Source organism: Pseudonaja textilis, chromosome 3 (assembly GCF_049901715.1).
Source record: "Pseudonaja textilis isolate UNSWEBS1 chromosome 3, rPseTex1.2, whole genome shotgun sequence".
Lineage (NCBI taxonomy): Eukaryota > Metazoa > Chordata > Lepidosauria > Squamata > Elapidae > Pseudonaja > Pseudonaja textilis.
In genome coordinates this window covers 184,709,902-184,727,142 of record NC_141992.1, presented here as the reverse complement: position 1 = coordinate 184,727,142, position 17,241 = coordinate 184,709,902, and the positions used below count along the sequence as shown (strand labels likewise).

The 17,241-nt window shown below is 41.2% G+C and overlaps 1 protein-coding gene across 1 annotated transcript in view; it reads right to left on the bottom strand.

Moving 5' to 3' along the window:
• The window catches only part of COLEC10 (collectin subfamily member 10), a 72,067-nt gene that overhangs the window by 23,408 nt on the left and 31,418 nt on the right, over positions 1-17,241 (bottom strand). The window lies entirely within an intron of this gene.

Genomic DNA, 17,241 nt, shown 5'->3' with positions numbered 1-17,241 from the left:
ATCAAGAGTCATGGGATTAGACTATCCCATCTTGAATCCAAAAATCAAGTACTTTGTAATCTCCTTTTCCTATTTTAATCCCATTATTTGTTTGTCAAATTGATATACCCGCCTATCTCACAAGACAGTGACTCTCAGCTTACATCAAAGCTTAAAAAACAGTTAAATTAATAAATAGTAAAGCAATACTCATTGTTACAAACAAATTAAAAACTATAAGATAAAGCTAAAAATAAGAAATATTAGGCAAGAAGGATCATAACAGGAGAGCCATCAATAATCCTCAGTCCTCAGCCTAATGGCACCACCAAGTTCTGAGGAGCCTTTGGGTTACAAAAACTCTCTAAAATAGGCTGGGCAATACTTTAGAAACACATTTTCTTATGATCAGTGTGAGTAGTTAGGTGCTGTAGAGACTATTTCTTGTATTTTGATTTGCAGTTGTGTAATTTCACTGTTGTGCCACAGGTACACAGGAAAAGGAGGGTCATGTAAGGATGAAGTTCAGTGGTTGCTTAATCAATCTCAGTGTTTTTTTCCCTTCCTCCCACTCACTCCCACCCCATCCCTCACATCCAACTAATTAAAAAAATAAAAATATGCAATGAGTAGATACAGTACCACCATTAGGATTATAGAAACTCCTGAGGAACCAACTAACTTTTTATCTTATTTGAATAGTGCATATTTAATCCCACTCAAAATATGCACAGAGTGGATCAGGAATGTTTATTCTTGCTAGCTCAGGGGGTAATTGTTAGCTGCTTAAACAAACAGAACATTTGTGAATCTTGGTTTCAATCCAAGGAGGAGTGCCATCCTGTGATATTGCCCAGAAATTATATGTTATTGTGTCTTATCAGCGATATGCCAAATCTGGTGTCTGTAAACCTCTGATGAAATATTAACTTACTAATGTTGCTTTCATATCTGTACCTTGAATGGAAATAAAAATGGATGTTTAGCTGGCAGAATGACCACAGTTGGCTCCATATATTGTGGTACATTTTTCTTGCAGAGTTTTCTTTAGTTATATGCCTATTACACCCAGTTTGTCTTAAAGAGGCATACCCTGGGTACTATGATGACCCAAAGGGGCGTGGCACAAAGGCAACACAGTCAGATAAGCAATAAGAGTCCCTTTATTATCTCCAACTTTGCCCCCAATGGAGAAAAACAATGGAGTTTTTCTCTAGCCAGAAGGTTACCTTCTAGCTGGATAAAAACTCTCCCAGGAACAGCCTGGACTGTTTGACTTCAGAAAATTAAGTCCAAAACATGAGCAACAAAAACTCTAACTTAAAGTCCAAACAAGCCAAACTGAAGTAATTAGTTTGACAAGGAGAAGCAAGAATTTCAGAATTGAAAGCATAGCAAAACTCACACAGTTGGGAAGACGCCGGGAACACAGATAAGCCACAATGATGCAAGATAAAGTCATTTTGCTCCCAACAGCCTGCCACACGCAGCTTGCCTTTTTTTTATAAACTGTGTTCCCAGCTGCAGCTAATGAAGGGAATCAGGGCCCTTTCCTCCCCTGTAAGGCACGCAACCCACATTGCTCTCTTCTCCGTTCCTTCCTGAATGTCCTAGGATGAAGAGGGGGTGGGCCTGGGTCTTCCTCTGAATTCCATCTCCCTTGTTCTACCTCTCCCCTGCTCTGCCCAGCCAGACTTTGCCCTTCCCCAGTTTCCTCTACAGTCAACGGAGCCACACTCCCACTCCCTGACAGCTGTTCATCTTCCTCCTCAGATTCAGGCTCCGATGGGCATAACAGGTATCCCAAAGCCCAATTATTAATCCACAGAATCCAATCCAATTCTGTGAGGGAGATTGGTCAGAATAAGGGGCCTACATGCAGGGGTGGGATCCTACCGGCATTACAACCTGTTTGGTAAGCGTGTGCTTTGCGTGCATGCACACTATTAACATATCACTGGCACCTGCAAGCATTCACCTGCTGATGCACGGCACACAGCTGAGGTGGAACAAGCAGGGAATAAGGCACAGCCTGGGCGGGTGGGCGGACCAATCAGAAGACCAGAAGATCATTGCAGAGAACTGGTTTGGTCTCAGCTGCTCTTCAGAGCTACCGGTTTGGGCAAACCGGGCCGAACCGGTAGAATACCACCCCTGCCTACATGCATCCATTGAGCTACATGGCAGAATGGCAATTTAAATCTAGCTCTCTCCAATATTGTTCTGGAGAGTGTCTCAGACTTGACAAAAAAGTATCCCATGGCCTTTCGTACAGCCTCCCAGAACCCACAGTCAACAGCTTAAATAGATTTTAAAGACTGGTTATTCAGCTGCATCTGAAGCCATAGCCATACAATAAAATTATAGCAGAATAATAGAGTTGAGAGGGGCCTTGGAAGTCATCTAGTCTAACTCTCTGCTCAAACAGGAAACCCTATACCCTTTCAGACAAACAGTTGTCCTATTTCTTCTTAAAAACCTCCAGTGTTGGAGCATTCATAACTTCTGGAGGCAAGATTAATTGTTCTAACTGACAGGAAATTTCTCCTTAGTTCTAGGTTGCTTCTTTCCTTGATTAGTTTCCACCCATTGCTTTTTGTTCTTCCTTCAGGTGCTTTGGAGAATAGCTTTATTCCCTCTTCTTTGTGGCAATCCCTTAGATATTGGAACACTCTTATCATGTCACACACACACACAGTCCTTCTTTTCATTAAACATTTATTATAGTGGTGGACTTTCTTTCCATGTGTCTGAGTCAGTGTTGAGTCCTGATGACTGCCTAGATCAGGGGTGTCAAACTCACGGCCCACGGCCCAAATGCATCATGTGCTGGCCCTGCCCCTGCCCAGTTTAGCAAAGGGGAAAAAGTCTTGTCACGTGACGCTGCCGTGATGCCGCAAGTTTGACGCCCCTGGCCTAAACAGATCCCTGCAATTTTCTTGGCAAATTTCAGAAGTTGTTTTGCCACCTTTTTAGAGCTGAGAATTGCAGTAGCCCTTTGCTTAACAACAAGTCAGTTAGCGATTATTCAAAGTTACAAAGACTTCCCAACAGCTATTTAAAACAATTCCAGAGTTCTGACAACTGTACACCTTTCATCGCATGATTGCAATTTTGGTGCTTGAGAACTGGCTCAAATTTATGGTTGTTTGCAGTATCCTGTGATCATATGACCGTGATTTTGGGCATTTTTTTGCCAGTTTCCGGCAAAAAATGCCCATTGAAGGCAACAGGTTTCCTTAATGACTGTGGCATTTGCTTAACTTTTGCTGCAAAAAAGGACACAAGGTGAGTTGCTTAATGACTACTATGACTTAAAAGTGTAATTCCAGGCTCCAAAACAGTGACGATTTTCTGTATTGGGCCAAGATCACTAAACTGGCTTTATGCCTAAGATAGACTAGAATTCTTGGCCTCCCAATGTCCAGCCTGATGCCTTAACCTAGCTTTGCATGATGGTGGGCAGAATTTTCAAACATTTAAGTCTGAGAGGTTCTGCTTTGAGTTTGGAGTACTGCATACCATAGAGCTATTCCAGATACAAACTCAATGTAAATACACAGCAGATACAAATGCGCAAGACAATGCAAATACACGACAGATACAAACTCAGTGTAAACCACTCCAAATTTGATTGCAGAAAGTATGACTTCAGCAACAGACTGGTCAATGCCTGGAATGCACTACCTGACTCTGTTGTTACATCAAGGGTGGGATGGTATCAGTTCGGCCCAGTTCAATAGAACTGGTAGCTCTGAGGAGTAGCAGACACTGAACCAGTTTGGTGTAATGACCTTTTTGTTCATTTATTTGGCCCACCCACCCACCCAGGGTCTTGGCTGTCCTTCATTTCCTGCTTTTTCAGCCTCAGCTGCTTTGCGTGGCACAGCTGAGGTTGAAAAAGCAGGAAAAAAGAGGCTTTTTGAACACTGCACAACTGTGCGCAATGCTTGTCAGCTGTCCTGGCGGCACAGCTGATGTCTTTTTGCAAATGTTGTACACACACGCACAAAATGCAACTCTCACTGAATGGGTAGTAACACTGGCTGAATCCCACTCCTGTGTTACATCCTCTAACCCCCACTCCTTTAACCTTAAACTATCTACTATTGACCTCACCCCATTCCTAAGAGGTCTGTAAGGGGTGTGCATAAGAACACAATCGTGCCTACCGTCCCTGTCCTATTGTCCCCATTTATTCGTGCCTATTTCCTGTATTCTTACTCATGTTTATACTTATACCTATTATCTTGTAAGCGACTGACAAATCAAATAAATAATAGAAAAAATTCTGGGGGTCACTCAAACTGTTCTGACCATTCTGGATATGCTCTAAACTTGAAATAGGCTCTCTGTAGCCTGAACTGTGGTTTCCAACCCGCATCAATTCCAGAATGGTTGAGAGAGTGTCCAATGTTTTCGGTACAGTAAAGCAACCCATCCATTTCAGATTTTAGACTCATATGTATTCTTTCATTTACATAGATTATAGTATAGGGGCCTTGGTAGCCTCCTAATTCAATCATCAGCTTGATTAGGGGACCCTATACCATTCCAGACAAATGGTGGTTCTTCTTGAAAACCTCTAGAACCAGGGGTGTCAAACTCGATTTCATTGAGGGCTACATCAGGTTTGTGTTTGACCTCAGGAGGGCTGGTGGGGGGAGGCATGGCCAGGATGGGCATGGCCAATTCGATGTTCCTTGTGTTGGGGGCACCTGTGGTGGTCCGAGCACTCTGCCAGTGAGCTCCATTTTTACTGGAAGAGGCATTGTGGGCGGGTGCTTCACTGTTTCCAGGGTGGCACCCTGGGCCAGGTCTAAGCACCCTGTGGGCCGGATTCAGCCTCCAGGCCTTGAGTTTGACACCGCTGCTTTAGAAGAACCTACGACTTCTGGAAGCAAACCATTCCATTGGTTCATTTTTCTCACTGTCAGGTAATTTCTCCTTAGTTCTAGGTTGCTTCTCTCCTTGATTAGTTTCCATCCATTGCTTCTTGTCCTGTCCTCACATGCTTTGTAGAATAGATTGACCCTCTCTTCTTTGGGGCAGCCCCTCAGATATTGGAAGACTGCTCTTCACCCCTAGTCCTTCTCTTCGTTTGTGATACAAAAAATGAATTCAGACTATCAGTTCCTCTGGTCTTCCTCTGATATAAATGAGATTAACAACTCCAAAGATTTGATCCAGGATCCTTGAAAGCAAGCAAGCAGGTTTGATTTTTGCAATCCCTTTGTCCAAATGTAAGCCAGTTTAGCTGCATTCTTCTGGATTGCTTGTTTCCTTCTTGTGGAGGAGTAAAAGTCATGCATCACCTAGAAGAAGTTGTAACTTGTCATCTTAAAATAAATTCCTCTTTAAAAAAAAAAGCTGGAGAATTAAATACATGAAACCAGAAGTAATGGCTTACAACTGAATTCTATTATTCTAGTGGTATTTAAGTCAAAATATGTAAATCCTGTAAATTGAAAAAGGAAAATTTTGTTACCCATTAAAATATTCAACATCTGCTCCTTATTTATTAAAGAAATGACTTGCTTAACATGATCATTTTTTTTATCCATTTGAAAGAAATATGAAAAAAGAACCATACTTAGACTTAAAATGATTTTACTGTCACTTTTAATGTACACTAATCGGCATACATAAAAATGAAATTGCATTGCATACAGCTCTCGAAGGACCACGATCTCCAATATACACTACATAAACATGAATAAATAAATAAGTAAATAATTATGCATATGCCCACATATATGTCATGGAGAAACAACACTAGTTGGAAGTATATATGTTTATGGCAAGAAAAACGAATCTTGTGAGTTTAGCAGACAGATGGCATAGGGAACAAAGCTGTTACAGAATCTGGTAGTCCTAGAAATACTTCAAAACCTCTTCCCATAGGGAAACTACAGAAACAGACCGTAAAGTAGGTGTGTAGGGTGTCTAACAATGTTTCGAGCTCTAAGTACATAGTGCTTATAAGCAGTATCCTGAATGACAGAAGTGAGCTTCCTATAATCTTCTCAGCTGTCCTTATCACTCTCTGTATGGACTTCCTATCTGAGGCACTGCTGCCACCAGTCCAAACAATGATACAGTTTGTTAAAAAGCTGCCTCTGTAAAAAGTGGCCAGGACAGAAGGAGACAGATGTGCTTTCCTCATAAGACACAGGAAATGCAGGTGCTGGTTTGCACACTTCATTCTTTTTAAATGTACTTTTACAATAATAAATACAATCGGAAACATTCTCAGAATCCAATAGAAGAGAATTGACCAAGCACTGATGTTGTTACCTAGTCAGATAATAAAATGTCTGCAAACCAATTTGGAAGCTAGCTTTTAATTATCCCATCAGCTTCAGATGAGTTTTAAAATCTAGACTGGGCCTATTGTTGTGTGGTTTGTAGCCTTGGGAAATTGGGCTTAAAATTAACCCTAAGCTCCACCGCTGAATCATTACCAAGCCTGGGCAGTACCTTTAAAGACATAGACCATATCCTGCAAAACTTCATAAGATTTCTCCTTCCTGCTATGTTATTCATAAGATTTCTCCTTCGTTCCTTCCTGCTATGTTCTCTGCTCAACAGGACTATACTTGTTATGATGGACTCCACCCTTTTTAATGAGTAAAATGTTGGCTTCAGGGCTGCGTGGTGAAACTTCCAAGTTGGATAAATAGTTTGGGGCTCTCTGAAAGTGGAGCAGAATGAAAACCAGGTGAAGGAGACAGATTTGTACTTAATTAGGGGAAAATGCCCACCATTTTCAATGATACATTTATTCTATATTTGTGCATGTGGATATATTCTTTTGCCATGGTTCATTTCTTTTTCAGATAACTGGAATATAAGTAATATCAAGATATGGAACCATTCAATGCTAAGTTTTAACCTGAACGATCATTGAGTATTCTTCAAAATATCTGAGTATATTGTACTCTAGAGAGTAAGCAAGAAAGTGAGGGCAAGAGAGGGGTGTGTAGATATATGGGTGTTCTCTATTTTTTTCCTGCAATAAATTACACTCTAATACTATTGTGTAATCTATTTGATTATATGTGGCATTTGCTGGCTTAAACCCAAGATCTACAATCAAGTCTCTTCAGATCAGAGGTGGTATCCAGCAGGTTCTGACCAGTTCTGGAGAACCGGTAGCGAAAATTTTGAGTAGTTCAGAGAACCGGCAAATACCACCTCTGACTAGCTTCGCTCCCATCTATTCTGTGCCTCCTGGATCCCAGATGATTGGCTGGATCTTTTGTTGCCCTGCACAGGAGAAGGGAGCTGGAAAGCAGGTTAGTGGGGTGTGGAAGGAATAGGGATTTTGCAGTAACCTTCTCCCAGGAGTGGGAAGGGAATGGAGATTTTATAACATCCTTCCCCTGCCACATCCACCAAGCCATGACTACCAAGCCATGCCCACAGAACAGGTAGTAAAAATGTTTGAATCCCACCACTGCTTCAGATGGCAAAAAAAATAATAACTTTATTTACAGGAAGACTGACAAGGAAACTCTGCAACTTTGTATATTAGAACATTAAGTTTCCTGCAAAAGGAATACAAGGTTTGTGCCTCAACTACTGGTTACTTAGTGATGTTCAAAGTTACAACAAACTCCAAAACAGGAATTTACAGCTTAGGTTTGAAGTTCTGATGCCCCACAAAATTGTGACCCGATCACATTTTGGGGCACTTGGCAATAGTTTGCATTTATGACCAGTTGCAACCTCCCAAAGTCATGTGAACAGCTTAAATCTAGCTTCCCTCGCTGACTTTGCTTGTCAGAAGGCAGCTGGGAAAATTACAAATGGCGATTCCATGATCCTAGGACAGTACAACTGTGGTATGTCAATTGCCAAGTGCCTGAATTTTGATCATGCAACCATGAGGATGCTGCTACAGTTGGGCAAAAACCAATATGTCACTTTTTCCAGTGCTGTTATAAATTCAAGTGGCCATTAAGTGAATGGTTGCGAGTTTAGGACTACCTGTATGCTACTCCTTGGAGCACGTGAGATGATAGTGTCTGACCTGGGGATTCATATGTTTTTCCTTCATCTTCATAGTGCAGTGATGGCGAACTTTTTCAGCACTGAATGTCCAAGCTGGAATGCGCATGCATGTGTGTGTGCTGGAGCGCCAGAAAACTGAAGACCAGCTGGCCGGTGCATGCATGTCTATTTTTTGCCCATTTTTCAGGCCGTTTCTGGTGGTTTTGGGGTCCATTTTCAGGCCATTTGGGTGCCAAAAATGGTCTGGTTTTGGCCATTTTGGGGCCGTTTTCAGGCTGTTTTTGGCTCGAAAACGATCTGAAAAAGGCCCACACATGGCCTGAAAACAGGCTATTTTCTGGCTGTTTTCCAGTGCTCCGCCGCCCGTGAACACCAGCTGGTTGGCACACCAGAAACCAGAAGAGCAACTGGCGATGATGCACATGCCCATTGAAAGGGCTCAGTGTGCCATCTATGGCACATGTGGTCCTAGTGAATACAGATTGTATCTTCCTTGTGACTTATGAATTATAAAGCAATTTTAAGTGTTCAGACACTGACTTGAGTTCATTGGAGTGGCTTCTTCTGCTGATTCTGGCCTTTGTCCTCCTCAAATTGGTGATGTTGTGACAACCCCTCTCCCAGTTAGTTCCTAGGGCACCATTGTTAGGATGACGGGGGTCCCAGTCTAGAGAATAGTTTCAAGTTCCCGATTGCCTATCAAGGGCTTGCTTTCAGCGTATCAGAATTGTCTATCCTGTTTTAGGTTCCAAACTCATACACACTCAATTGCTAGGGGAAAATAGCAAATTACTCAAGGCTGAATAGCTCACAGACAAGGAAAGGAATGTAAATCAGGGTATTTGGGGGGAAAATGCTTGTCCTGAGTGGTTTCACTTTCAATAGAAGCGCAGAGAAGAATACCACAGTCAAAATTCAGTCCAAAGTTCAGAGAGCCAAGTCAGGTTTGTTAGAGTTTGTCAATCCAAGGTCAGAGTTTTACAAGAATAACATACTAGAGCAAGAAATCAGACAGGGCTGCTTCTTAAATCAGGTTATAGCCAGTTGTGTTTAATCAACACTTACTTCCTTGCTTGGCAAGGAGCCTCACTGAGCGACTTTGCTCTGTTCTTTGATCCACTCCCTGAGTTCAAGGGCTTTAAGACTGCCTGTCATCATCTGATTGCTCCAGGTGTTCAGATGGTGCCTGTGTTTGAAGAGCCTCAGGTGATTTTTTGCCTTGGCATCTCCTGAACTGACATTTCACAGGTTCAGTTGGAGCAGGGTTTTTTTTTTTTTCAGAATCCTGGGCCATGACACTACATGGTTTTGCTTATTTGGGGTTTATTGTAATCCATTCAGAGTTATGGTGTTTGAATTGGACAGCCCTATACATATTTGAAGTAAAATAAGCAACTCTACAAAGTATTCCACCACAGATTCCAAAAATTCAGAAATTCCTCGCTGTTCTGATCTGCTTCATTTGAATAATACCATCATTATGCAAATAAAATGATCTCTCTGTCCTGACTTCATTACACAAATAATGTAAATCAGTGCAATCTCTTCATATTTAGTGGACAGTTAGAATAGTGAGCAGCCCATTCCAGTTAGTCGGTTGTTGTTGTTTTTTTAAATTATAGTTTCCGATGCAAGTTTTTCTATGCTTTTAAAATACAGTTGCCCCAATGGTGGGATTCAACTGTATTTTACTACTGGTTCTGTGGGCATGGCTTGGTGGGCATGCTTTGCAAGCACGCAGAGGGTTTGATACAGACCTTCTCCCGCAATGCTGCACTCTCCCTGTCTCTTCAACAGCTGACGTAATGGCAATCTGCTGTGCCACGCGAAGCAGCCGAGCTTCAAAAGCAGGAGATAAAGGGCAGTATAGAGCCGGGGCAGGTGGGAGAGCCCAGCAGCTGATCGTCGGAGCGAACTAGTTCACTCACAGATGATCCTCGAAGCTACCAGTTTGGCTGAACCAGGCCGAACCGGTAGCATACCACCACTGAGTGGCCCCCAAATGGGATTGTAAAGATAGGAATGTTGGTAAAAAGAGATGCATTTTTTAAAAAAATATAACTTTCCCAAGTATGTGCTTTGTCGGGCAGGTTTGTGAGCAGAAATTCAAAACAGATGTTAGCGGATTCCGTTCAGTGTTTAGGTACAGAAGAAACCATTTTGGTCTTTTTGCAATCAGTGGTGGAGTTCTAGTATTATTAACTATCAAGTGGTACTTTGTATCATACAGTACATTCAGTTCCAGGCTGCAGCCTGTTGGGAACTTGGTTGCACAAAAGCAGAAGACAACTACACAAATCTGTATTTGCACAAGCAGTGGGTGCGTGCATGACACACCCCCACCCCACCCCGCCGCTGCCAATCAACTGAGACGGAAAGGTTCAGGATTTCTGGTCTCTGTTATCAGGACCAACTCCTTGTTGCAGTGCAGAAATCTGAATCAAAGCACTCCAGGAAGAAGTTTTCTTAGCCTCATGAACACATTCAAGGAAAGACAATGCACCACTTCTTAGGGAAGTGGGTTCCATTGTTGGAATGCTGTTAGAGGTAGTCCTCTTTTAGCAATGTTGTTAAGCAGAGTAGTTGCTAAGTGAAACCACAGCCATGTTTATGATCTTTAGCTTCCCTTTGCTGACCTGCCAAGAATTGGTGGTAAGAGTACTTCTTCACTGCTGACATAAGTTTCCCAAAGGAGCTTTTTCAAGGGGCAACCAGACTTGCTTTGTTCTTCCTTGGAGATCTTTCGCTTCTCTTCCAAGAACTGAAGAAGCTTTTTGGATGAGAAGTGAAACATCTACAAGGAAAAACATAGTCCAGTTACCTCTTGAAAAAAACACCTTCAGGACAACCATGACTTGGATGACTGATAATATCCGTAGACACCATAAATTATTCCTAAATAAGGACCACCTGTAACTGTTATCCTAGGGGATTAGAATTTATAGGGCAATTTGATCAAATCCAAGCCTCCTTAGTGTAGGAATCCAAATTAAAAGCCTCCCTTTCAAATGGCTAGCAGGCCTCTGCTTGAATATACCTAACGAAAGGGAATCCGTATGCATGAATTGCTTAGTTTTGCTTCCTGACAACTTGCTGAAAGGCAGTAGTCCTTATAATATTGTAATTGTATTTTATAATTACAGACCCAGCATGTTCTGTCACACTGGTGATCGAAATAGGATGGCTGTGCTTGATTGGAACCAAAAACTTCTGAGAAGCGGGGAGATTGCTCTTTGTGCTAGATTAAAGCAGACATGCTTCAGAAAAAGAGGAAGAACAAATCCATTTTTATGAAAAATAGGCACAGCAAAATCTCCTCTCGGGCGCGCAGAGATACGCAAGGCTTTGTGTTGGCACATTGTGCTACAGCATGAAGTATAAAATTGACAAGAATTTCTACATTACAAAGGATTCTTTTCATCATGAAGAATGATAAAATGGGAAACCCAAGTTTGAATGTATTTACTTTAATCTCAAAGGATACACAGACCGTATAATGTTGATTTATGATGCGAAGTGAATGTCAAAAGCAGGAGAAGATTTTGTGTGTGTGTGTGTAATGTGTGAGAGAGCGTGCATTAATCCATGTGTGCAAAGAGAGAGCAAGCAAGTGTTTATATACAGTGAATATTCCCTTTATTCTATAGTATGTTGCTACTTCGATTTTTCTGAGATCACCAATTCTCCAGTGAGATCCCTGGAAAGGAAGATTTTTTTCTCTTTTTTTAAAGTCCTGTGGAAAGGGAATTTCACAAAGGCAGTAATGTCACAAAAAATAGGAAAAGCCCAAGGGGAACATCAGGTCAGCCAGAAAACAAACTTACATAGGAAAAGGAATCAAATAAAAAGTATTAAATAATTCCTATAGACTAAAGCCTAAGTAATTAAGAAAACTAGACAAATAGAAAAAAGGAAACAAAAGATAATTTAGAAAACCCTTACAAACACAGGACATACCAAATAAGCAAAACAAACAGACAAAAGACACAAAATATAAATTACAAAAGGGACAGACAGGAGATTGCCACAGAACAAATATGAAAAACTATCTTAAAGCTAAAAGAGATTACAGAAAACCAATAATACAACCTGGCCACCCCTCAGAGTTTGCCCTCCAGCGGAAATAAAGACAAACTCAAACAGGATTTGAAACATTAGGCACAAATACAAACACTCACACAAAATCAACTTACAAAGGGAGAAAAGGGTATAAAAAACCAGGGACTTACCATAAGAAGCTAGCTAGCCCAGGAATGCAGACTTCTTGCTGTTCTCCGCCTTCCTGAAAAATAAAAAGAGCCAGCTTTCAAGCAGTTTTCCGTATCCTTGCGCTGGAGCTCTCCCAGCAGGAAAATTGAATCCTCGAAAGAAGCATTTTGACACTTTTCGACAGTCCTTTTTGGGGGTGGTGTTGAAAGAAAACAAGTGTCTTAAGCTTAACAATGGCTTAACACATTCATTTTTGTTCTTATTTCTGTGGAAAAATAAAACCCAATATGCTGTGAGGAACTGGCTTTGTATTCCCGAAATTTTGGCAGTTCAATTGTAGAAAAGCTCTAGGAATGGCAAAAACAAGACCGGGGAATTAATGGGTTTTAAGTTGCTCATTTTTGTTTTAGACAAAGATAAATTTGCATCGTACAACAATAGAATTCTGCACAGTCTCATACATAGGCTTGGAAACCAACACTGTGATGACCCGGAGCGTATCAAAAATATAGCAAAAACCAAAACATAAATAAAGGTCCTTTAATGCCTTCAACTTGGCTTCACTGTTTAATTGTTCACAGTTGAAGATTAAACTATTTTCAAAATAACATTCCAAACGAAAGAAACACCGTTCAAATTCAAAGAGCCGATAATGAAGCAAAAAACAAAAACAAACCACACTGAATAAAGTTCCACGACAGACCAGGATAAATAATTACAAACTTCAAGAAGATAACCAGGTATAATCCGTTGGAAGAACACCAACCAAGATAAACCTCATCCAGGAATAAAACACTCTTTATTTCCAGCATTTGCTAGCATGCAGGTCCAAACTCTTACGCAGTTCTCACACCTGCATCCCATGAAGAGGATCAAGGCCCTCTCCTCCTGAGTAGACCACATCTTTCCCTTATGCTCTCCTCCCTGCATGCCCTAGGATAGATAGGGGCTGGGCCTGGGTCCTCCTCTGCCTGCTCAGCTGGCCTCTGTCCTTCCCCAGTCTCCACCACCTCTGGAGCCACCCTTCCACTCCCTGTTGGCTGTTCCTCCTCTCCCTCAGAGTTAGTCTTCACCAGGGGCATGACAAAAACAGGAAATACTTTGCCAAATGCCATTTGGGGATTAGTATTCAATTAGTTGCTTCAATGCCCTCTGCTCTTTTTGCTGGACACTTTTATGCTACTGTAATAGGATGCAAAAGTACCATAATTAGGCTGTATTAGCAACTGATACCCTTTTCTGAGTGTTTTAGTGCTTCTCTTCCTGCAGTGACACCCCCAATTGTTTATGAAGAATTATTATATACTCTAGCAATTCCAAAGTAAGAAACAAAAACTGTCCAATCACCGTAATACAAAATAATAGAAAACCACACAAAATGCAATAGTAAACATTTTGAATAATAGAAAATATATGAATGACTATATTTAGTTTAGTGCAGTGTAATGCCACAATGAGTAGAAATATTTCAGCATGTATTTAAATTCCAACAGAGTTGTATCAACCTGTTGTTCTTTATTTGTTGCATTTGTATACTGCTGAATCTAGAACAGTCACCCTGCAGTTAATAACTAGAGTAGCCAACAGTTATAAAGCTAAAACATCCAAGTACAGTTAAAAGGTCCTTGGTAGGACTCAACATGGATAAAAATGTCAAGTCCAGTTAAAACATCTGGCTGGCTGTGATCAATCCCCAAAATGGAGCGATTGCTAAAATCAATTATCATCTTGATATGCATCTCAACTACTGATGAAACAAACTTTAATTCTATACAAGAGGCCATTCCATAAGATTAGAGTCATGAAAGATAAGCAACAACTTCTAACCTCCAAAGAAAATAGGAGATGATGCAAAACAATTCCCAGCATGTGTGTATCCTCAATTCTGGCAGGAGTGGACCAACTTTCTTATACATTAAATCAGAGGTCTCCAAACTTGGCAACTTTAAGACTTGTGGACTTCAACTCCCAGAATTCTCCAGCCAGCTATGCTTGAAGTCCACAAGTCTTAAAGTTTGGAGACCTCTGCACTAAATGTTATGGATCCTTGGCAGTGTCATTCCCTTGCTAATATTATGTGAAAACTGAGATCTTGTGAGAATTTGCTGTTCTCAATTGATTTTGGCCAGTTTATTTCACTTGGGGGTTCCATAAACCCTGTTTATACTGTTGCATATTCATTACAGAAAATAAGTAGATCAGTTTGGTCCCTTTGATGGATATTGGTTTTGTAAAAGCAGCATCAAGGGGCATTTTAAAGAGTTGAGTCAACAGCATCAACATCTCATTTCCTGAAACAATTAGCTTGCTCCACAACCACTAATATTTTTAATCTTCTACCCTCGTCTGTCTCTGTCTGAAAAAAAAATTATGGTTGGATAATGCTTGGCTTTCCTTTGGATGACATTCTGTAATTATTTTTTGAATAAACCCTTCTTCTCTTTTTCCATCATCTCTGTAGATGGTACAAATTTGGCAGAATGATGACAGTTCAGAAAACTGGTGATTCCAATGCTGCCTCTCAAAGCTGTGATTCAGGTTTATCTGCTCTTGTTTGTCTGCTCATTGTCACAAATCAAAAAGATCATAGCCCAATATCCCAAAGAACAACGGATAAAATAATCCTCAAGTTCTTCTACTTTGCATTGCAATTGTTATCTGGTCACCACAAGCAGTACTTCATAGTAGATTTGCAGTTCTAAATTACATTTAAAGCGAGATCTTTGCATCTTCTCATATTTCTAGTATGAAAGGCTCCACTGTGTTAGTAAAACTATACATTTCCTCTAAAGAAAACTAGCCCAGATTTTTGGTTGCTGCACTGGTTTTCTGTTCTGATTTGTTTCAGTAGGCAGGGCTTCTCTACACAAAGAGCTGGATTGAAGCAGGGACATTGGGCAACAGATGTTGGCAGTGGTGTAGAAGAAAACAGTAGGACACACGGCCGGCCTTGTGTTCTTAAAGGCAGCCTCCTGTCTTAAGATGCAATGGGAAAAGGTGTTCAGAAGAGATTGTGGAGCTGGGCAGAAAAGGAGGTGTATCCAAACACTGTTAACAATGAGCAGATGGATAATTTAAGATCCATCTAATTTAGAAAAAGGATGGTTAGCTCATTGGCCCTGAAAAAAGCAGTTGAAATGATTCTCAGAGAGACCCTGCTTTAATGCATGTACTTAAAAGAGATGAATGCTAGAATTCTGTCTTAGTCAGCTTTCAAGATTCAGTCCATTAATGTTTTACCTTCTTAACAATAAATTTGTCTTGCCCTTGTTGGAGTCTGATTCTGACTGAGCAGCTGACAGGGAGTGGAAGTGTGGCTCCAGTGGCTGTGGAAGAAACGGGGGAAGGGCACAGTCCGGCTGGGCATTCAGAGGAAGACCCAGGGCTAGGGGTGGAATTCAATTTTTTTAACAACCAGTTCTGTGGGTGTGGCTTGGTGGTCATGTGATTGGGTGGATGTGGCTTGGTGGTCATATTAGTGGCTGGGCGTGGCCAACTCAATATCACTCACATCGAGGCACGCATCTCCTCGCCTGGCCTCTCATGAGTGTGAGGATGCTGCAACAGTCGTAAGTGTGAAAAATGGTCATAAGTCATTTTTTTTCAGTGCCATTGTAATTTTGAATGGTCACTCCACACAAGCAAAGTACTAGCAAAGGAGGGGAAAAAAACTCCAGAGATGTTCCTGAGACAGGAAGTCTAGTCCTGCCAAGAATGTAATAAGGGTTAACGGAGAGGCAGTTTCTGTAAGCAACACCAGAATGTTTCCTTCCTGCCTTCCTTACAGGATTAGGCCAGTAATTTTTTCTAACAAATGGTTCTCCGAACTACTTAGAATGTTAACAACCGGTTCTAGCGAATAGGTGCAAACTGGTAGAATCCCACCCCTACCCAGGCCCATCCTAGGGCACACAGGGAGGAATGGAGAAGGGAGTAACATGGCTTACAGGAGAGAAAAGGGCCTTGATCCCTTTCATTTGTTGCAGCAGAGAGAACAGGATATAAGGTCATTTGCACACAGTACCTTGCTAGAAGCAAAGCATGCATTATCTTTGTCCAGGCTTATCTGGGTTTTGGCATCCTCCCAACTGTGTGTGCTTCATTATCTTTTGGATGTCTGCAATTTACTATCCTGGCCTGTCGTGTTAATTACTTCAGCGTGGTTTGTGTTGGTTTTTTTTATTTCTAATTTATCTGTACTTTGGGTTCGGACTGCATTTCTTCTCTTTGTAGACTGTTTTTGGAAGATAACTGGACTTTGGGGGCCAAGTTGGAGGTATTAAAGGGAATTTATTTACTTTTGTGCCATGTCCTGGGTCATCACAAAATTAACTATTGAGATTCACAGTGAGCTCTCCTGCTGGGTTGTTTTCTGCTATTGGAACTTGATACTGTGCCATAATCATTGATGAACAAATACAGGTAGTGCTTGACTTACAACAGTTTGCTTAGTGACTGTTCAAAGTTACAGCAGAATTGCAAAAAGTGACTTATGATCATTTTTCACACTGATGACGTTGCAGCATCCCCATAGCCATGTGATTTGCACTCAGATGCTTGACAACAAACTCACATTTATGATGGTTGCATGGGATTCCCTTTTGCCATCTTCTGACAAGCGAAGTCAATGGGGAAGCCAGATTCACTTAACAACTGGGTTACTATTTTAAGAACTGTAGCGATTCACTTAACAACCATGGCAAGAAAGGTTGTAAAATGGGAGAAAGCTCACTTAACCAATTTCTCCCTTAGCAACATCCATTTTGGGCTCAATTTTGGTCATAAGTTGAGGGCTACCTCTGTTCATGAGAATCTGACATCTAGAATTTTGCTCAGAAAACAAAACTTGATTCCCTCAAACCTTTGGGAGGAATCTAGCAATAGGGGAGGAGTCACAAATATTTTGTGTTTACTCACTGGGGCTCTGAAAGCGGATCCTCCATCTTCTGCTCTGTGTGTGCAGGCCAAACCTAAATTCAAGTGGACAATATCATGTTTCCCCGAAAATAAGACCTGATCTTATTTTTTCCCCCTCCA